Source organism: Aegilops tauschii, chromosome 7 (genome assembly GCF_002575655.3).
Source record: "Aegilops tauschii subsp. strangulata cultivar AL8/78 chromosome 7, Aet v6.0, whole genome shotgun sequence".
Lineage (NCBI taxonomy): Eukaryota > Viridiplantae > Streptophyta > Magnoliopsida > Poales > Poaceae > Aegilops > Aegilops tauschii.
In genome coordinates, this window is record NC_053041.3 from 183,502,974 (window position 1) to 183,525,914 (window position 22,941).

Below are 22,941 nucleotides of genomic sequence, written 5' to 3' on the forward strand. Positions count from 1 at the left end.
TCGCCGGGTTGACCTCCGCCATCAGCGTTGCCAATGCGTCAAACAAATCAGATAGAACATGAGCTGGCAGTCGCACAGGGCCTCCTGCCCCGGCCGCTGTTGCCGCTGCCGATCCGGAAATCATCGCCGCTGCGGTCGAAGAGTGGAGCACCGGTTGCGTACCGGCCATGAAGATCGCAACCCGGTTTGGCAGATCAGAGGGGTCCGGAATACTGCCGCCATCGGAACAGCCCCCAATCTGGCCATCTTGTAACTGATATAACGACTCGGTCTCTCCGGTTGATGACTCGTCGCCGGAATAAGCGATGGTCTCACCACCAGATTCTGATCTATCCTCAGATTCCCCTCCATGGATAACTCCCACGAAGGCAGGCTTCATGACAGGCTTGACCCGGGCAGATCTCGCACGCTAAGCCGTTTCGACGAGGTCGGTGCAGATGTCCGGCTCAGGGCCCGGTTCGCCGATCTTGCCAATGAAAACGTGTATGCCACCAAAGGGGACCCGGTACCCGTACTCGATTGAGCCGGCCTCGGGGCCACAGCCTGCATCGTCGATGTAGAGCTTGCCGCGACGACTCTTGGTCATCCGGCCCACAGCGTAACCCTTGAGTCCTTCGAAGTTGCCCTCCAAGAACTTGAACCCATCGTGCGATAGCCCCACGGTGGGCGCCAACTGTCGTGGTTTTGTCATGGCACATGTCCTAGTGAAAGGACTTAGTCGTGGAGCCATCGCTACGGGTTAGCTTAAAGGGCTTAAAGCGGACAAGGGACGGAAGAGAGTTTTATACTAGTTCGGCCCCTTACGATGAAGGTAAAAGCCTACGTCTAGTTGTGATGGAATTGATGGGGTTTCGATGACCAGGGAGCGAATACGCTTTGCCTGGGTCTCGGGTTGTTGTCTGTTTTTCTTGAACCGCCGTCGGGTCGTCCCCTTATATACATGGGTTGACGCCCGTCGGTTTACAGAATCCCGAGGCCGGCTCATAGTCGTGTCCGGCTCGGTCTCTGCTACTTCTACCTTACAATACAAGTTTACATATCAATGCTGTTTTATGTCTATGGCCTTAAACCGGCTTTGGGCCCTGGGCCTCCATAAAGCGTCACCGTCTGTCTTCATGGGCTTCAGATACAGATGAACTACTTATGGGGTTAACCCGGCCTCTCCTGGCCGGTTTACGCTCAGTGGTAATATCCCCAATACCTTTGCAATCTTGCATGCCGAATTTCCTCAGTACATCCTTGAGGTATTTCTCCTGAGATATGAATATGCCATTGCGTTGTTGACGAATTTGAAGACCTAAGAAGAATTTCAATTCTCCCATCATAGACATTTGATATTCTTCACTCATCATATAGGCAAATTCATCACTATAACGTTGGTCAGTACAGCCAAAGATAATATCATCAACATATATTTGGCACACAAACAGTTCACCATCATAAGATTTAGTGAAAAGAGTAGGGTCGAGTGAACCGGGTTTGAAGCATTTCTTCATGAGGAATTCCTTCAAAGTATCATACCACGCCCGAGGGGCCTGCTTGAGGCCATAGAGGGCCTTATTGAGTCTGAAGACTTTGTCAGGATTCTTTGGATCTTCAAAACCTGGGGGTTGAGCAACATATACTTCTTCCTCAAGCTTACCATTGAGGAATGCACTTTTCACATCCATTTGATATAAGGTGATATCATGATGGTTAGCATAAGCAAGTAATATGCGAATAGCCTCAAGTCTAGCAACAGGTGCAAAAGTGTCATCGAAATCAATTCCTTCAACCTGTGTTTAGCCTTGAGCTACTAGCCGTGCCTTATTCCTAACCACAAGGCCATTTTCATCTTGCTTGTTGCGGTAGATCCACTTTGTGCCAATGATATTGTGCTTGCGGGGATCTGGACGTTTGGCCAGTTCCCAGACGTTGTTGAGCTCGAACTGATGTAATTCTTCTTGTATAGCTTGAATTCACTCAGGCTCCATAAATGCTTCATCTACCTTAGTAGGCTCTGTAATAGAGACAAAAGCATAGTGCCCACAAAATTTACATAAATGTGAAGCTCTTGAGCGTGTGAGAGGACCTGGTGCTTCAATGTCATCGATGATCTTTTCAACTTGCACTTCTTTTGCAACGCGAGGATGAGCTGGTTGTCGTCGAGGAATTTGATCAGCATTTTGTTCAGCACCATTTTCTTCAGCACCATTTTCTTCAGGTGCATTAGCTTGACGTTCTTCACGTTCTGGAATGAATTCTTCAGCAGATTCTTCGGTAGGAATGACATCCTCAGTAGCCTTGAACTTGATAGATTCCTCAGGTGCTAGTTCATCTATCACAGAAGGTAGGTGCTCTCTTTGCGAGCCATTAGTTTCATCGAACCACACATCTACAGTTTCAACAACCTTGTGAAGAACGTTGTTGAAGACTCTGTAGGTGTGCGGGTCCTTTTCGTAACCAAGCATGAAACCTTCATGTGCTTTCGGTGCAAATTTAGAGTTGTGATGAGGATCTCTAATCCAGCATTTAGCACCGAAGACTTTGAAATAACTCACATTGGGTTTCTTGTCAGTGAGGAGTTCATAGGCAGTCTTCTTGAAGAATTTGTGAAGATATACTCTGTTGATGATGTGGCACGCAGTATCAATTGCATCAATCCAGAAACGATGAGGCGTTTTGTATTCATCAAGCATAGTGCGAGCCATCTCAGCAAGAGTCCTGTTCTTGCGCTCCACGATGCCATTCTGTTGACGAGTATAAGGAGCAGATAACTCATGAGTAATACCAAGTTCATCAAGATAGTCGTCAAGACCAGAATTCTTGAACTCAGTTCCATTGTCACTTCTGATGTGCTTGATCTTCACACTGAAGTTGGTTGAAGCCCTCGAGGAAAATCGTTTGAAGACTTCCTGCACTTCATGTTTGTAAGTAACAATGTGTACGCATGTGTACCGAGAGTAATCATCAACAATAACAAAGCCATATTGAGATGCATCATTTGAAACTGCAGAATAATGATTAGGACCGAAGAGATCCATGTGAAGCAATTCAAATGGTCGAGTAGTGGTCATGATAGTCTTCGCTGGATGCTTGGCCTTGGTCAGCTTTCCAGTTTCACAGGCTCCGCATAAGTGATCCTTGAGGAATTTGACATTCTCAATGCCAATGACATGCTTCTTCTTCGCAAGCGTGTGCAAATTCCTCATGCCTGCATGACCAAGTCGTCGATGCCAGAGCCAGCCTTCTGAAGCTTTTGCAAGTAAGCACACGGCTGGTTGTGGTCCTGTAGAGAAATCAACAATATACAAGTCTCCTCTCCTAAAGCCTTTGAAGACTTTGGAATTGTCAGCTTCCATGATCACAACACAACGATACTTGCCAAAGACAACAACCATGTCAAGATCGCAAAGCATTGAGACAAACATGAGGTTGTATCCTAAGGACTCGACAAGCATGACTTTGTCCATGTGTCGATCCTTTGTGATCGTAACCTTACCTAGACCCAATACCTGACTTTTGCCTTTGTCAGCGAAGATGATATGCTTCAGATGCGATGGAGATAAAGGAGCATCCATCAATAGATTCTTGTCACCAGTCATGTGATTTGTACATCCACTATCGAGGACCCACTCAGTGGCTTTGGGTTGATCATCCTGCGGATGAATTAGTGCAACTTACAAACTTCATATACTTCATCAGTGAAGAATATGACATCAATTCATTAGATCAATTTCATCAAGCAATGCAACAGATAAAGCAGTATGAGGACGTGAGAAATGAGAGTTCATTTCTTCATGATTAGCCTACGTCTTTTCAGGCAATTTCAGGTCTCCAGCAAATTCTTCAGATGTTTGAGCACGGCTGGAGACCTGACCCTGCAGAAGAGATTAGTTCTTTTTCTTCACCACCCACATCTGAAGGGGTGGCAAAGAGTTCATCACTCTGCGAGCTCCATACGAGAAAGGTGGCATAGAAGCCAGCCCATTTCGTTTCACATAAGAGGAGTTAGGATAAGCATATGAATAAACAGAGAAATTCTTCGAGGACTTATGAACATAATTGTTAGAAGAATAATGCTCATATTCATAGCCCTTAGCTCTTCCCTGCGAAACAGAGTTATTAGCACGATGATATTCATATGAGGACTTTGATCCTTTTGAGGAATTTGATCCACGTGAGGAATTTGGTCCGTATGAGGACTTGGATCCATATGAAGAATTTGGTCCATATGAAGAATTTGATCTGGAGTTCCTATTCTTCATAGGTGGTGTCATGAGGACATTCACTTGAAGACTTTCAAGGCACCTTTTGGGAACCCAGATTTTCTTCATAGGGGAACCGTTCCTGCAGTTAGTGCCAACATATCTAGCAAATACTTCACCATTCTGATTTTTGAACAGTTTATAGTTGGAGTCAAATGACTCATCAGAAGAATGAGGAGATTCACATGTAAAGCCAGATAAATTGGATGGATCAACTGGAGGTCCCTTTGCAGCAACCCATAAGGTTTTGGGGTACTGCTCAGGATTCCAATATGTACCATCAACATTGAGTTTCCTCTCAAAGGCAATACCCTCTTTCCTAGGGTTCCTGTTGATGATCTGCTTTTTAAGCACATCACAAAGAGTCTGATGCCCTTTGAGGCTTTTGTACATGCTTGTCATGTACAATTCCTTAAGCCCTGCATCATCAGTGATACTAGCAATGTCCTCAGATGAGGAATTAGTGATAGCAGAGACAGTTGAAGAATTTGTAGCATTAGAAGCATTTGAACATTCAGGTGAAGAATTAGCAGATTCACGTTCAATGCATTTCAAGCATGGAGGAACAAATTCTTCCTGAGAAGCGTTGATTTATTGAGCAAGTAATGAATCGCGCTCCTTCTAAAGATCTTCATAACTCACTCTTAGCTTTTCAAGATCTTGCTTTCTCTGAAGAAATTCATAAGAAAGCTTCTCATGATCAGATAAGAGAGTGTTATGATGACCGTGAAGGTTGTCAAACCTAGACTGAAGTCTCTGAAGATTTTCATTCAAGGTTTTAGTGCGATCCATTTCTTCACCCAACATATCATCACTTTTGTCTAGCATGTTTTGAACCTTTTCAAAAGCCCTTTGTTGTTTCACAGCAATCTTAGCAAGTTTAGAATAGCTGGGCTTGAGGTTTTCATCAGATTCATTCTCACTTGATTCAGAGGAGGTATATTTGAGTACCTTGGCACCCTTTGCCATGAAGCAATAGGTGGGAGAGTAGTCATCATTGCCTTCATCAGCCTTGTTGGTGAGGTCATTTTCTTCAGAGTTGAAGATAGACTTGCTGACGAATGCAGTAGCGAAAACTAGGCTCACTACACCGGATTCGGACTCCTCAGACGCCTCCTCTACCTCATTTTCTTCAGATTCAGCCTCAGAGTCCATTTCCTTGCCAATGAATGCCCGAGCCTTCTTGGAGCTGCTCTTCTTGTGAGATGAAGACTTTGAGGATTTTGATGATGAAGACTTTGAGGATTTCTTCTTCTTCTTTGCATCATCAGAACTGTAATCCTTGTATTTCTTCTTCTTTGATTCCTTTTCCCACTGAGGACAATCTTGAATGTAGTGACCAGGTTTCTTGCATTTGTGGCAAAGCCTCTTCTTGTAGTCACTAGATGAGGAATCATTGCTCCTTGAGGTTTTTCCAAAGCGACCACGTCTTGAGAACTTCTGAAATTTCTTCACAAGCAGTGCTAGTTCATGGCTCAGTTCTTCAGGATCACCAAGGCTGCTGCCAGAATCTTCATCTTCAAATTCAGACACTGCCTTGGCCTTCAGGGCACGTGATCTGCCATAGCTCAAACCATAGAGATCTCTCTTTTCAGCAAGCTGGAACTCATGAGTATTTAGCCTCTCGAGGATATCAGCGTGATCAAGTGACTTGTAATCAGCATGTTCTTGTATCATCAATGCCAGAGTATCAAATGAGGAATCAAGCGATCTCAGCAATTTCTTCACCACCTCATGGTCGGTGATGTCAGTGGCACCAAGCGCTTGAAGCTCATTTGAGATGTCAGTGAGGCGATCGAAGGTTTGTTGAACATTTTCATTGTCGAGTCTTTTGAAGCGGTTGAAGAGATTGCGAAGAACATCAACTCGAGATTCACGCTGTGTTGAGACTCCTTCATTCACTTTGGACAGCCTATCCCAGATAAGCTTAGCAGTTTCCAAAGCACTCACTCTTCCATACTGTCCTTTGCTCAGATGGCCACATATGATATTCTTCGCTTGAGAATCGAGTTGCTTGAATCTCTTCACATCAACAGCATTCAGAGAAGGTGTGACTGAGGGAACACCATTTTCCACAACATACCAGAGATCGTTATCAATTGCCTCAAGATGATTCGCATCTTATTCTTCCAGTAGGGGTAGTCTGTCCCATCGAAGGTAGGACACCCAGCAGAGACCTTGATCATACCTGCGGTCGACATAACTAAAACTCCAGGCGGTTAAACCAAAATCACACAAAACAAGGGAGTACTTGCTCTGATACCAATTGACAGTGCGTTATATCGACTAGAGGAGGGTGAATAGGCGAGTTTTATGAATTCTTCACTGAGGAATTTGCGGGTGAGGAAATTCCTTAGCGAAGAACTACTTGTAGCCGAATAAGTACTCAAAAGTAAACATAGCAGAACACAAGCATGGTCATCATGATGAAATGAAGACAAGCACAGAGTACAGAAAGCGTAAACACAGGATAACACAAGATGAAGACAAACAGACTGAAGAAATTGAACTGAGGAAAATCAGAAAATCTTCAGTCAAAGTCTTCAAACACATATATGAACAAGCGCACAACACAGTTATGAGGAAATGAAAGAGTTGAGGAAATAGAACCAGTAAGCTTGGTGAAGACAATGATTTGGTAGACCAGTTCCAACTGCTGTCTCAGTTGTACATCTGGTTGGAGCGGCTAGGTATTTAAACCTAAGGACACACAGTCCTCACCGTATTCTCCTTGAGCTAAGGTCACACAGACCTCGCCCAATCACTCGTGGTAAGTCTTCAGGTGACTTCCAAACCTTCACAAACTCGGTCACTCGGCGATCCACAATTTCTCTTGGATGCTCTAGACCATGACGCCTAACCGTCTGGAAGAAGCACAATCTTCAAAGGTAACAAGCGTCGGATCCACGCAGAATCAATCTCTTCAGTGATGCTCAATCACTTTGGGTTTGTAGGTGTTTGGGTTTGGGTTTTCCTCACTTGATGATTTTCGCTCAAAGTCCTCGGAGGATGGGATGCTCTCAAATGACAAGTGTCAGTTTCTCTCGGAGCAGCCAACCAACTAGTGGTTGTAGGGGCGGCTATTTATAGCCTAGGGAGCAGCCCGACATGGTAAGACATAAATGCCCTTCAATGATATGACCGTTAGGTGGGTAGATATTTTGGGACAGCTGGCGCATAGCACAGCAACGGTCGGAAATTTGAGTATCAAATTCCTCAGGGCTAACATGTTCCTCACTGTGTAGGCAATCCGCACTGGCGAATTCCTAACTCCTCAGTCAGAACAAATTCCTCAGCGACCAGAAGAATTTCGTCTCTGTCACTGAAGAAATTGACTGAACTGTATGAGATTTCCAATGGCTTCACTCGAAGGGATTGGTAGGTGTAGGATTTTGAGTTGAGCATCACTTGGAAATTTTTCCTTAGTATTTTCTCGACCCCCTTTAACAGTACGGTGTTTCCTATGACTCAAGAAAGAGAAAATGAAACTACGAAAATAAAAATCTTCACGCTTCATGTTCCTCAAGTGAATACCAAGTCTTCAAGGTCACACCAATTTCTTCACTTTCAAAGTCTTCAGAAAGTCTTCAGAAATCCAAAGTCTTCAGTCGAAAACTTCATTTTTAGGGGTCGACTTTCTCTGTAAATATCAAACTCCTCATAGACTTATAGTCCTGTGTACACTCACAAACACATTAGTCCCTTAACCTATAAGTCTTCAATACACCAAAATCACTAAGGGGCACTAGATGCACTTACATGATCAGTGGCACTTGCTGTTGGGCAAATGCCACTGATCAGTGGCACTGATCAGTGGCACTTGCTGTTGGGCAAGTCCACTGATCAGTGGCACTGATCAGTGGCATTTGCTTGCTTGCTTGCTTGCTTTGTTTGATACTAATATTTGTCATGTTGCCTGACAAGATACTGAAGATTGACTGGGATGTGGCGGGTGGAGCAGCTCAGGTCGTGGCCGGAGCTGAGCGCGCCGAGGATTTCATCCCCATGAACAGGTGGCTCAGGACGGTGGACCTGCCTGGCAGGATCGCCTTCATGAGCGTGCCTCGTTCAAGGGGACGATCTCCGAGGCAGGGCCACGAGGAGGGAGCCAGGGAGCCGATGAGATTCTACCAGCAGATCAAGGACAACGAGGACCTCGCCATGCTCGTCGTCCCTCCCAAGTTCGTGGAGGTGATGAACACCTGGCTGGTCATCAAGTGACTCCCGCGCGTGGTTAGGCTCTCAGCCAACAAGCGGTGCGTGTTCTGGGTGTAGGTCCAGAACTTCGAGGGCCACATGGTGCTTGGCCGGGGGTGGAACTACTTTTGCCGCCGCGACCGCATTGTCCCCGGCGACCTCGTCGTTGTGCGCATCTCCGGACTCGGACTGAAGGTTCAGATCTACAACCACGACTCGTCGGTGATGTGCAGGTATCGTTGCAGCAGGCACAACTACCTTGGTGGCATCGAGCGGGCTATGTAGTTAAGTTAAGTCAGGTGTTAGTGGAGAACTTTTATGGTGTGTGGCGAGACTTGTGGTGGGAACATGTTCATATTTTGGCCAGGAGCAGCACCCTGGCACAGCAGGGAAGGAGGATGTCCCTGCTCTTAATCTAGACTTATGCTATCTAGTTAAGTAGTTTGCTGTGTTAAGTTTGATGTCATTACATTGCTTGCTTTGTTTGATCTTGCTGTTGTGATGTTGTTGTGCTGATCATGTGTGGTGGTAAGGCCACCACATTTGAATGGGGTGAGCAGAACACAAACGCTGTTTGCAACCAAACAGCTGAAGTTTGCATCTGCTCACACCCTAAGCACAAATGCGGGCAACCAAACAGCAAGGGGGTAAGTGCCTCTCGATGCGATGCAGGCAACCAAACAGGTTGCATCTGTTGCATATGAGGCTGTTTTTCAGCAACCAGGCTGGCTAGAGATGGACGTGCAATGCAACCACTGTTGCAAACTGCAACCAAACACGGCCTAAACCGTGCGAGATTGACTTCAGATCGGCCGGCCGGCGAGCCAAGCCGTCAGGTTGGAATCAGTCCATGGATGGAGCCGGTGGGCGTGGAGGAACAAGGCTTCGGCTGTCCGCCGAGCTGCCATTGCTGGCGTCTAAGGCCAACTCCACCGCACGACCCCAAACGGACGTCCAGTTTGTCTACTTTTTGTCCGTTTGAGGTGGCAATGAGTGCTAAAACGGACATGCATGTCCGGCTCTTGTTGGAGGCGCCCACCACGGCGACTAACCCCAAAGTGTCCGCCTCGGCCGTGCGCCCACGTATGTGCCTCGCCAGCCCGCGAGCTCGTGCTCTCGCCATGCCGGTGCAGCGGCAGCGGCCGAGGACGCCCGCGCCTGCCCGCCAGCTCGCCCTCGCCTCACCCGCCCGCTCGCCCTCGCCTCACCCGCCAGCTCGCCCTCGCCTCACCCACCCGCCCGCGCCTCCTCCCACCCGCCCGCGCCACGCCCCGGCGTCGCCCGCGCGCGCCCGTGCGCCCCCGCCTCGCCGCAGCCACCGCTCGACCCCGGCCACCCTGCGACGTCGCGCCTGCTCGCCCGTGCGCGCCCAGCTCGCCGCCCTACGACGCCGCGCCTCTGCCCGGCCCGCGCGCGCCTCCCCCGTCCCGTCCTACCCCGCCGCCGCCCGTGCGCGCCCAGCTCACGTGCGCACAGCCCGCCCTTGCGCGCCCAGCCCGCTCGCCCCTGCTCGCCAGCTCGCCCGCGCCACCAAGCCCGCGCTCGCCTCGTCCCGACCGCCTCGCCTCGCCCTGCCCACCTCGCGCCACCAAGCTCCCGCACGCCTCCCCGCCCGTCGCCCACCACCACGCCCGCAGCCGCGCCCCGCCGCCCGTCGCCCTGTCGTGGCCGCGTGGAGGTTGCCGCCGGCTGCAAAAGGAGAGAGATGGAGAGAGAGAGAAAGGGAGAGAGAAGGACGGGTGGGTGGGCAGGCGGGCCCATCTGGTTCCAATGACAGGTGGGCCGGGGGTCACATGCAAAGGGACAGGGGCGGACGAGGACCACGCACAAAACGTCCGGGCGTGTCCGTTTCAGACGCAAACCCAGACCAACTTTGCTCTCGGGATGGGTCGAGGCGGACCAGAAACGGACGTTTTTTTTAAGATGGGGTCGCGCGCTGGGACGTCTTGTTTGTCCATTTTACCTCAAACGGACAGCCCCGGACGATTTGGGGTCGTGCGGTGCAGTTAGCCTGAGTCAACCGGGAACAGTCTAATTACAGTCGTTTGACCGCGCCGACAGGGCCAGGTCTGCGACTGCATGGCATCTCGAAACAGTACTCCGGGAACAAGGTGGCAGATGAGATGCGTTTGTCGACCGTGCGTGCGTCTACTGTCCACATGTACTACTCACTAGTCACTACGTCGTACTACTAGAGCACGACGATGAAGCCCCGCACTGTACGCGCGGATGGTCACCGGAAACACGTTGTCCTGACGCTGCTACTGCGTGAGATCGATCTCCGGGAACAATGTGCGGAGAAGCAGGATGAAAATGAAAGAAAAATAACACAAATGATGACAAAATTTGCACGAAACTTACACACAAGTTTGAGTGTTTTTTTTATAATATGCAAGAATGCCGCAAAAAACAAAAGCATACAACAGTGGCATTTTCATAAAAAGAGTTTCCTAAGAAGGTCTGAATTAGTTGAAATTATATCAACTTTAAACAAGAAAGAAGCTAAAATACAAATCAAAACAAAATTAAAATAATAAAGTTTTCTAAGTAAGAATGAATTAGTGGAATTGGAATTACCGCTTAAGAAGAAAGAAACCGAGAAAAATAAAAAAAATGCATAAAATTGACACTGAAATCACTTCTTTAGAATATGCAAGAATGCCGCAAAAAAAAGCATACAACAGTGGCATTTTCATAAAAACAGTTTCCTAAGAAGGTCTGAATTAGTTGAAATTATATCAACTTTAAACAAGAAAGAAGCTAAAATACAAATCAAAACAAAATTAAAATAATAAAGTTTTCTAAGTAAGAATGAATTAGTGGAATTGGAATTACCGCTTAAGAAGAAAGAAACCGAGAAAAATAAAAAAATGCACAAAATTGACACTGAAATCACTTCTTTAGAATATGCAAGAATAAGCATATAATAGTGAAATTTTCACAAAAAATAAGTTCCCTGATAAGGAATGAATTAGTCGCAATGGTATTACTCTTAAAGAAGAAATAAAATAAACTTAAAACTAATCGAAATAATGAAGTTTTCTAGGGAAGAATGATTTGTGGCATTGGTGTTACCCTTTCCGAATTTGCACCAAGGAAACAAATCGCCAAAATTTCTGAAATTTCATGGAATTTCGATGGTTTTGAGTGCAAGCGGATTTTTTATGTTTCATTTGCATTTTGTGGTATTTAAATTGTTCTCATATAAATATGATGGGATTCTCTTTAACACATGACCCCACGCCTAAGTTAGTGGTACGCTGCACTGTTCAAATCCTATAAGGTCTACATTTTGAAACCAATGACAACCCTATTATCATTTTCATCTAAATATATGTTTGATGCAGGGGAAAAAATTCTAATGCATCTCATTGTTTTTAATTCAAAATTATAGAAACTTAAATGAACATTTCACTGATTTGTCCAAAATGAGAGTCAAATTTATGAAGTTTCTATTCTTTCAATGGTGAGCGTTTTTTTTCTTTGCACTGAAATTATACTTTTTGTTATATGCAAAGAATAAGCATATAATGCTGCAATTTTCACACACATTGTATAGTACTCATGTGTATGTATTTACATACACCCAACATCCGAAAACAACCTAGATAGAAAAAATAAAAAAATAAAAAGAAAAACGCATACAAATAGAAAACAAAGCAGACAATAGGTAACGGGCTTCGGGCCAAATAGGAAAATCAACTGACCCCATACAGGGGCAACTCAAAATTTTGATCCAAGAAGCAATGAGACAACAAGAGAAAAAATAGATGAATAATAACAAAAAATTCAACGGTCAAAAGATTGACTTACACAAATTTAAGAATCAGGCAACTTACATATAACTAAGTGACAAAGAAACATATAGATGATAGAGAGAGTGCAAATGAAGATCGTAGAGTGATGATACCTATTGAGCAGAATACCATGGTATACTCTTCGTACAACAGCCATGTAAGATTTTAAGAGGTCTATTTATAAACTGTGATGAAAAATCATGAGAATTATTCTCGAAACATCCTAGAATATTACGTGCATCATGGTACTATCCATGTTTTCTTCTATAAAAGTGGGACTTGATCCAGGGCGCGGCTATGTCTCGCTTTATGCGAGACAGCAGCTCGGCTCGCCTATACGGAGATGGTATTGGGCTGGCCCAGAGCCATGTAGATATGCACCCATGTGTTTTCTTATTTTGAAAAATAAATACTAAATACATATGCTAAGAAATTCAATTTAGTTAATTTTTTAAAGTGTTCGTCTTAATTTAAAACGTGTGCTCTAAAAAACTGTTCACTCAACTTTTAGAAACTATTTGTACCATTTGAAAAATGCATTTACATTTAAAAATGTTCACGTATTTCAGAAAATGCACAGTATATTTTTTAAAGCTGCTGTAGAATGTAAAAAAATGGTGTAATTCAAAAAATTGTTTCATACCATTCAAAAAATGGATGTTACATTTAATAAATGTTCACCCGTTTCAAAAATATTGAGATTTATAAAAATGATAATTCAATTTAAAAATACTATAGAGTTTTAAAAAAGTGTCAACTTGTATTTGAAAACAAATTAACACGTATTAGAAAATGTTCAAAAAATATATTTGTTAAAATGTTAATCATGTATTTGAAAAAGAGTAAACAAGTATAAAAATATTTAAGATGTATACAAAAATGTAGAATGTGCATAAACAAATCTAGACATCAGAACATACATTTTAAAACAAATATTAATCATGTACTTTAAAAATGTTAGACGTGTATTAAAAAATGTTCCTAGGGTATAAAAATGTACAATATGTATGAAAAATAATACACGTGTTAAAGAAAGTACAAATAAAATCAATCAAACAAAAACGGCGAAAGTTATAGAAAAAACAAAGAAAATGAAAGAAAATCTGAAGAAAATCGACGCAAAAGAGTGAAAAAATGATAAAGAAAACCACATGAGAGATAAAAAACTAGTGCGGAAACTATAATACTAGGCCAGTAGTGCCACGCCAGAGACGACACCTACTTACGTCTCGCAACGGTCGAGAAATAGTTCTTGCGCTTGATCCATGTAGATGTGGGTACTTAGGATAAGGCCATTTACCAGGCCAAGATAATATGGGTTGGGCCTTCCCTAATATTTTAACGCACCTGCTTCAAACATGGCCAGCCCAACCCAAGATTTTCAAGACATGTTTTTTTTCATAGTATGGATTGGATGTAGTTCTACGTTGGTGGGGGCTAGCTGGAGCCCATTGTAAACGGCTTAGAAGACAGACAGATGGATGGTATGGATCTCTCAAAGAAAGGTGGAAGGTCGGATTTAAATACGTGGCACATTCTCGCTCTAAGATTATATCATTTGGCCACTCTTAGTCCTCCATTTGTATTCATTTGCCTCTCGTCTCAGTATGCTTCTAGGCACAAGTTAGACGGTTAACAAAGGAAATTTTACATTGAGTCTGTGTATACATGGTGGCTACATCCTGATTCTGAAGGCGCAGCGCCACATGGAGTTAAAGGTGGGTGGCTCTAACATCGTCCAGGGGTCGCTTCATATATTGCTGACACAATTGACACCATGAGTCTGTGATATTTTGGTCCGGCAAATCAACAACTCTTGGTCCTTTGGATTATCATCCAACAATTCAGTCTGTCTTGGTTGGTAGTGTCAAGGATGATGGTGTTATGTTATATTGTGCTTTCTGTCCATGGGTTCTTGTGTTTCAATCCTCTGTCCTCTCGCCCTTCTTTAGAATGGCCCCGATGGACCAAGAACTTTTCAGGGAAAATGTATATCCCGACCACGACAACAGTGTGTTCAGTGACCTTGGATTCTCACTCGACTTACAATTCATGCAGCTTTTCAAATTTACGAGCTTTGTGGAAGTCAATCTTGTGCATTTGCTTACTTAAATCGTGATGGACCATCCGGACGCAAAATCTGAATCTAGAGAGGCGAATTCGTACAACTTTGATGTAATATTCAGTTTTATCATGGACCTTTGCAATTTATGTTTGTTTCAGTTCTTTTGATCTGATGTGTTTTCTAATAAAAAAGTTTGATTGTTTGCTAGAAGAATAGTCAGGGTTTAGCCACTCATGCTAAGTGACGAGGCCATGCCCCCAGGGTGTACCAGACTACCAGTAGGTCGGGAGTCAACCCGATAACCAGGGGAAGACTAGAATAGAATCTGCCCTTTAGGTGAGATCATAGGATCAACCAGGAAAAAAATCATATTAGATAACTCAAAATATTCTAACATTATTTGACAACATACCTATGATGTATGTCTACAACTTCAAGAAAAATCAGCTCAAAACTCGATCAACAATTAGAGATACAAAAATGACAAATTCAACTATGAATAGAGTCAGCTTTTGTTGAATAGTATTTGACACTATTCATGTCTGATTTTGTCTTTCTTTTTCTATAAGTGTAGGTTGAATTAGTAGCTGGAACTTTTCGAGGTTGTACATCAAACATTGATGTGTATGCAAAAAATTTCAGAATTTTTGAACATGTTTTATATCTTAAAAAATTGATCTCATTGATCTCACATAGAGCCAGATCCTATGTTGCCCCCCCAACCCGCGATAACCACGGGGCGGTCCAAGCCCACGACTTGACCTACGACACACACCAATGCACATCATCATCATCATCTCATCTAAAAAAGAAGGCACATCATCACCTTGGTGTAGAATGCAATAGTACCCGGCGATCTAGGGGTATCTGGTAAGGATAGATCAGAGCATAACCTACCAAGGAATTATGTAAACCTAGACTTGTACCCCTATATAAGGCAAGGTAGGGTACCTTCCTTTGACAACTCAACTCATACCTACATGATCCTTGCGATATCTCTATTGTACACAAACCCTATCTCTCATACAAGACCAATACTCCATTATACATCAAAACCGGAGTATGGTGTTACCTCGATCGCGAGGGCCTAAAAATGGATAAATTTCCTCGTGTGATATCAATCCAGCCAACCAATTACGTCCATAACCGCATCATGATTATTATCAGGATCGTGAGCTGACTCTAAGTATCTAAAGAGACCATTTATCTTAGAAACTGGACAGTATAGAACTGGACGCAAGCCGCAAAACCCTATCCTCTGATGAGCTACTCTATTTTGTTTATTTCTTGTGTTTCCGTCGGAGTCTTCTACGAACTCTCTGGTACTCCCTTCGGTATAGAAGCACGACCTTTTTACATTTCCCCCACATCACAAGATGTATTGGGAAATCAAAACGCATCTCATGCGGACGGTCAATAACTACACGAGTCAACGCATGAAGCCCAAACAACCCTTTTAAATCATTGTTGCTATGTGAATTGTGTTGCTAAGATCAGATCACGAGTGGCACGCATTGCCGCGCCCCTTCGTTTTATGCTATAGTGTTAGGTATTAATGCAAATATAAGTATGAAATTTTGCTTTGTTCTAAAAATGGCATTAGCTAATATGTATATATTTTTTAGTAATGTTTTGAGTTGATTTGTTCAATTGTACACGTGTGTGAGCCTTCCCTTGAGCTTGTTTTTTTTCATTTCACACATATGATTTGGGATGTGTTTTTCTTTCCATTGCAGGCATTTTGGATTCTATCAGTCAATGATGTGACTGCTCACATAAGTTGCTTCCACAATTGAACTTCGGTCTGTGGTGTAGCTACTCAAATAAGTTGCTTCCACGGTTGGGCTTTGTACATAGATGTGACGCCCGGATAAATAAGTTACAGTAACCCTCTGCTAATGATGCCACGTCACCTTGATTACTGTTGTTAATCTCTCGTTAGATCAAAACCGGTCCAAAAATTCAAATTCAAAATTTGGCAAATAACAAAAGTTTTCAAAATATTAAACTAAAATGTTTGGTGTGTTCCAAATACTCACTAACTAATTGTCGTGTGAGAATTAACATCTTTTAGAATATAAAAATGCCGCTGGATATTAAACAGTGGACCAACATCACCTTTTTATCCCAGTTGAGAATAAACTCAAACTTAATAAATTATTTTTGGGCCCAAACTTTTTGTGGCAGTGCAAAATAATGCTTAGTGACTATATGGCAAGGTTTCACATTTTACAAAAGTAATTTGATGGAAAAAGAAAATACAAACAGTAGCTAGATAAGAGAAAAGAAAAACAAATACAAAAACAATTGATTGAAAAAGAAAAGACCTAATCTACTGGGCCACTTGGCCCATCTAACAAAACCGGCCCAGCCTCCCCCTCATCCCCTTCCTCTCGCTACAGTGCGGTAGGGGGGGCGTAGCGGCCATCCGCCGGCCGTGGCCGTGCGTGGCGGCCATCCCGCGCCCCCCGGCACCTACAAGACCCCCCGCGCCGCGGACAAACCCTAGCCCTCGCTCACTTCCCCCCTCTCGCGTTTTTCTTACTCCCTCGTGTAGAACCGAAGCTTCCTCGTCGGGCCCTCGTCGATTCCGTGGCTACTGTCCTCCCCGGCGCCCAGGAGGATGACTAGGAGCTTCACCACCATCGTCTCCTTCGTCCTCGACAAGTGAAACAAGCCGGGATGCCTTGTCTCCTCGCCATCGGGTCGGCTTCCCCGCCACGGCCGCCGCCATTCGTCGTCAGATTCGTCGCGCCCGGGCGTTCCCGCGCCTCCTAACCACGCCCAAGAGCTTCACGGTGAGCTCACCTCCCGATTCCCCTACTTCCCCCCTCGATCTGTCGCCGTAGGCATCGCCCCACAAGGACCAGTGGCCATGGCTGGAGTTTGGCCCGTCCGTGCCCATGGTCGCGCCCGCACGCGTGTGCTGCTCCAGCATCAGCCTCTGACCACACGTAGATGACCAACCGTGCTGTCCGAGCGTGTGCTCGCCCTCCCCTGCCCGCGGCCCGCGCGCCTAGCCTCGCCCCCGCTGGCGCCCGTCGCGCCCCTGCATCGCCGCTCCGGGTTGAGGCCGCCCCTGTTCGGTCGCGCGCCGCCGCATCCCGCGCCATCGCCTCCCGCTTCGCTCGCGCCCCCACCGCCCCTTGCAGCCACTGCCGCACTGCTGCTTCTGGGCGCCGCTGACGCTGCTCTGTTTTAGCTGCTACTGCTACAAGCTGCTGTCGCTGCCTAGTTCTGCTACTTGCAGCCGGGCTCCTGTGCTTGCCACTGCGTGCGCTCCTGCTTGCTGCGGCCTACTGCGTTGCTGCTTGCCTCGCGCCCACGGCTGCTACTGCCGCCGGCTGCTGCTGTTGCAGCTGACCATGGCGATGTGTGTGTGGCCGTGAGGTGTTCGTGTGTGTGCTATGTGTGTGTGTGTGAGTGTGTGTTCTGTGTGTGTGGCCGTGAGGTGTTCGTGTGTGTGCTGTGTGTGTGTGTGAGTGTGTGTTCTGTGTGTGTGGTCGGCTCAAATAGGACTACTAGTTGATTAGTCCAATAGTAGATGACATGTGGACCCCCCTGTTAGTTTAAAGAAAAACAAATTTTAAGAAAAGTCTAAGTCAATGGCATGTGGCCCCTACACTGTTCATATGTTGACTTGTCAATATTTGACTGGGTCAACCCAACCTATGGCCCCACTGTCATACACACCGTCTAGCAGAGCCCCATGTGACAAAAGATTTTCTATTTAAATTTTCGAATTAAATAATTCCATAATATTGTTAAAACTTTAATAATTCATATAAAATAATTCGCAACTCGGATGAAAATACTTTGTACATGAAAGTTGCTCAAAACGACGAGACGCATCCGGTTACGCAACCCGTTCGTCCGCCACGCATCCCTAGCATAGCGAACACGTAACTTTTCTCCTCCGATTCATCTGTCCAAAAACGCGAAACATCGGGGATATTTTCCCGGATGTTTCCCCCCTTCACCAGTATCACTTACTACCGCGTTAGGTCACCTCTAGCACCGCGCATTGCCATGTTATACTTTGATTGCTCTATTATTTATTGTGTTCCCCCTCTGTTACTTCTTTCTGGTAGACCCCGAGACTGCCGGCGACCCCCAGTTCGACTACGGTCTTGACGACACGTCCTTTTTGCCAGAGCTTCCAGGCAAGCCCCCCCCCCCTTGATCACCAGATATCGCATATTCTTCTCTATACTGCTTGCAGAGTAGTGTAGCATGTTACTGCTTTCCGTTAATCCTATCCTGATGCATAGCCTGTCCTTGCTACTACTGTTGTTACCTTTACTTGCAATCCTACATGCTTAGTATAGGATGCTAGTATTCCATCAGTGGCCCTACATTCTTGTCCGTCTGTTGTGCTATACTATCGGGTCGTGATCACTTGGGCGGTGATCACGGGTATATACTTATATACTTTATACATGATACATGTGGTGACTAAAGTCGGATCGGCTCGAGGAGTACCCGCGAGTGATTCACGGATTGGGGGCTGAAAGGACCTTTGTCCCGACGGCCCTCTGGGTGGATCTTTGTGGCGGAGCGACAGGGCAGGTTGAGACTACCTAGGTGAGAAGTGGGCCTGGCCCTGGTCGGCGTCCGCGGTTACTTCAAAATAACACGCTTAACGAGTTTTTGGTATTTGATCTGAGTCTAGTCATTTGGTCTATACGCACTAACCAACTACGTGGGAAAGATATGGGCACTCGACGTCGTGGTATCAGCCGAAGCCTTCGTGACGTCAGCAACTGAGCGGCGCGCGCCATTCGACCGCGTAACGTGACTTCCTTTGTAATGGAGGTTGCTAGGTCTGCTTCCGGCCGCCCACGCAACGTGCAGGTGTGCAATGGGCGATGGGCCCAGACCCCTGCGCCATAGGATTTAGACCGGCGTACTGACCTATCTGTTGTGCCTAGGTAGGGCTGCGACGTGTTGATCTTCCGCGGCCGGGCATGACCCAGAAAAGTGTGTCCGGCCAAATGGGATCGAGCGTGTTGGGTTATGTGGTGCACCCCTGCAGGGAAGTTTATCTATTCGAATAGCCGTGATCTTCGGTAACAGGACGACTTGGAGTTGTACCTTGACCTTATGACAACTAGAACCGGATACTTAATAAAACACACCCTTCCAAGTGCCAGATATAACCCAGTGATCGCTCTCACACAGGGCGACGATGAGAGGATCGCCAGGTAGGTTTATGCTATGCGATGCTACTTGGTGAACTTACCATCTACTCTTTTCTACATGCTACAAGATGGAGGTGGCCTGAAGCGTAGTCTTCGACAGGATTAGCTATCCCCCTCTTATTCTGGCATTCTGCAGTTCAGTCCACCGATATGGCCCTTTACACATATACCCATGCATATGTAGTGTAACTCTTTGCTTGCGAGTACTTTGGATGAGTACTCACGGTTGCTTTTCTCTCTCTTTCCCCTTTCCAATTCTACCTGGTTGTCGCAACCAGATGCTGGAGCCCAGGAGCCAGACGCCACTGTCGACGACGACTCCTACTACACCGGAGGTGCCTACTACTACATGTAGGCCGCTGACGACGACCAGGAGTAGTTTAGGAGGATCCCAGGCAGGAGGCCTGCGCCTCTTTCGATCTGTACCCCAGTTTCTGCTAGCCTTCTTAAGGCAAACTTGTTTACTTATGTCTGTACTCAGATATGGTTGCTTCCGCTGACTCGTCTATGATCGAGCACTTGTATTCGAGCCCTCGAGGCCCCTGACTTGTATTATGATGCTTGTATGACTTATTTATTTTTTAGAGTTGTATTGTGATATCTTCCCGTGAGTCCCTGATCTTGATCGTACACGTTTGCGTGTATGATTAGTGTACGATTGAATCAAGGGTGTCACAAGTTGGTATCAGAGCCGACTGCCTGTAAGAATCCCCCTTCCACACTCCTTGGCCGAAGTCGAGTCTAGACATTGCAAAAACTTTACTAACATGGCTGTGTGGCTTACAGGCCCACGTCGCTATTGGATGGTATTAGGATCTTTTACTCCTCGATCTTTACTCTGGGACTCTAACCTCTCCCCTATTCGGGTTAAATGATTTTGCTAAAAAGACTAACTTTAGGTTCTCGAAAGACTTTCTCCCGGAGAGCCCCTCACTCCAGATGATCGCTTGCTGCACCAGAAGATTCCGAAGATACTCTCCGAGGTTTTCCCGAGACCCTTGTGCCCACCGACTTTACAATCCCCTACCACTGATATACCCTTACGGATAACTACCTACGATTGTCGTTCATACCTTCATCCTCAGTTGCTCTTGTTATTACAAGATGCCCTAAATTGCTCTCCGTTGTTCCGAAAATCCTTTAAGCTTACTGCCTTGCAGTTCTTTGCCACATGAATACCCCCATTGAAAATTCCTCGCACTTATTGAGTATCTGTTCATCCCCAGTTGTTCGTATGCTTCATAAGATACTCTGAAATACTGTCCAACCTTCTGAGCATCCTCTTCAAACTATTGCTCTGCAAATACTTGTATGCTTACATTATGGATGCTCCCATATCACTAGCAATATTCACTAGTATCTTTTGACACCGTCATTTTGATCCTATTGATTCAACATGTGTGCGAATGCACACAATCATCTATCAACCCTTCTAAATTATCTTTCCGGCTCAGACGTCATTTTTGAACATGAGCTGGTTCTCGACCAAACTATTTGTCGTCAATTGTGCCTCTGGTCTATCCAACTTATCCATCCTTGATCAGAGCGTATGCTTCTGATCTTTTCTTTTGGAAATCATAATTCCTTTGTTATCTAAGCATCGAATTATTCAGATGTTCTATAATATGATGCCCGTGCATTCTTCTTCCTCTGGTTGAGTACCGATGCTCACATCAGATCCCTTGTGGACCATCGGTTCCTTTGTTGGATTTTATCCGACAGTGTCCTTCATATTGAATAACCTTGTGAGCCTTTCCATGGGTATATAATGCCTTTGGTAAATTGTATCATCTGCTTTTGAACAATGCTCTACTTTCGAGCTTCTATTATTTACTCCGAAGTTTGTAGTATATGTTCCTAAGATGCCCAGATGGGTTGAACCTACACCTTCCCTAATCCGTGTGAACCCGAAAGATTTCACGGGTCATACTTATCTGGTATTACACCAGGTAAAAAAAACTTTCAACAACTAATGTCATTTTCGAAATACGAGCAGTGAATGAAAGGTTATGCATTGAAGAAGTGGGAGTCGACCTTGAACTTTGTGTTCATGCCCATGGACACGATGTAGATCTTATCATGGAAGCTTCTCTTAAATAATTATTCCTCTGGTACAAGTTCATCTTATATCTGAGATCTAGTCTTTTGCAATCATGGTTCCGGCCATATTGATATTATTTGATTCCTTTTCTCGGGCAAGTTAAAGTACTTGTCTTCTGCAGATCAATACATCTCCGCAACCTCTATTTTGATCTTCCTTCGAGTATTACCCTTCGGTATATCGAGAATATCAAAGAACTGTGTCGCTTCCTATGAGTCTACATCTAGTATTGCTTCTCACCGATTTCAGATTCCCCCCAGGTTTTGAGTTATTAGTCACTCGAGAACACCGATAAGTGAATCGATTCTGCACGCCGATTCAATAACTCCAAGTAATTTTCGTTGCTTACAAGTTTAATAATCCTTCAAGTCATTCCCTAGCCTGATCGGCTATATCACTATTGTGCTAAATTTTAACTGTGCTACCTGGTCCTTATTCCCGGAGCACAACTTTCGACGATGAGCTAAGCTTACGTCGATCTTCCTCATCATATCATTTCGCCTTGAACAGCGAGCTTACTTTCGAGTTTGTGTCGTACCCTTGGTTCCAATAACCTTTCGCTTCACCATTCCTTTGACTTGATGTCATTGTCGATTGACTATATCTTCATGGAATCTCTCGACAAATGTGTCATGATCATCATCAACATTATGAGCTCTTCAAGGATATTGATCGAATTCATGTTGAGAAATACCATCCTTGCCCCTCGATGAATTGTGTTATCATCGACCACATCCTTGTCTTCCCTCAACACAAACATGTTCATGTTTTGGATTGAATCTTGAGTTCCTTGCTATCCAACATCTGTTCTTCTTCACCTTGGAGTATTACCATCTTTTATGTCAAGAAGGTTGTGAGAATTGTTCCACCTCTTAAAAATTCTTGATATAGTAATACTTCTCGCCATCTCCATTCACATCTTGGTCCCCGTGTTGTTTCTAACCGGGATACCAGCCATTTAACTATGATGTGTGAAGTCAAAACTTCTAGCAACCCTATTGCTTTGAAGTTAATGGTCGACATTTCATTCTTAGACCAATGGTTATCGAATCACCATTATAACATCGGTCATGCTACCTAAGCCCATATTTCGGGTGCACCTTTCAACCAAGGTTTAAATTGGGTATGTTTTCCTTGAGCATATCCCCTAATATCATTTGATCTGACAAATGTTATCTCTTTGTTCACATGATTGTGGAAATCCATCTTTTTGGAAATCTCGAGGATTGTCGCTGACTCCATCAGCTACCCCCTCATCCTCTCCTTGGTTTAAATGATGAATCGTGTGTCGGAACTCGCTCCATAGTTCATTTCCCGAGAATCTTACATTGTC

At 45.0% G+C, this 22,941-nt stretch overlaps 1 long non-coding RNA gene across 1 annotated transcript; it reads left to right on the forward strand.

The window, feature by feature from the left end:
- The first annotated feature begins 15,499 nt into the window (after positions 1-15,499).
- Positions 15,500-20,091, forward strand: LOC141028024 (uncharacterized). The gene is made up of 3 exons (XR_012190163.1): positions 15,500-17,104; positions 18,398-18,469; positions 19,786-20,091. It is a non-coding gene; the product is annotated as an uncharacterized lncRNA (long non-coding RNA).
- The last annotated feature ends 2,850 nt before the right edge of the window (positions 20,092-22,941 follow it).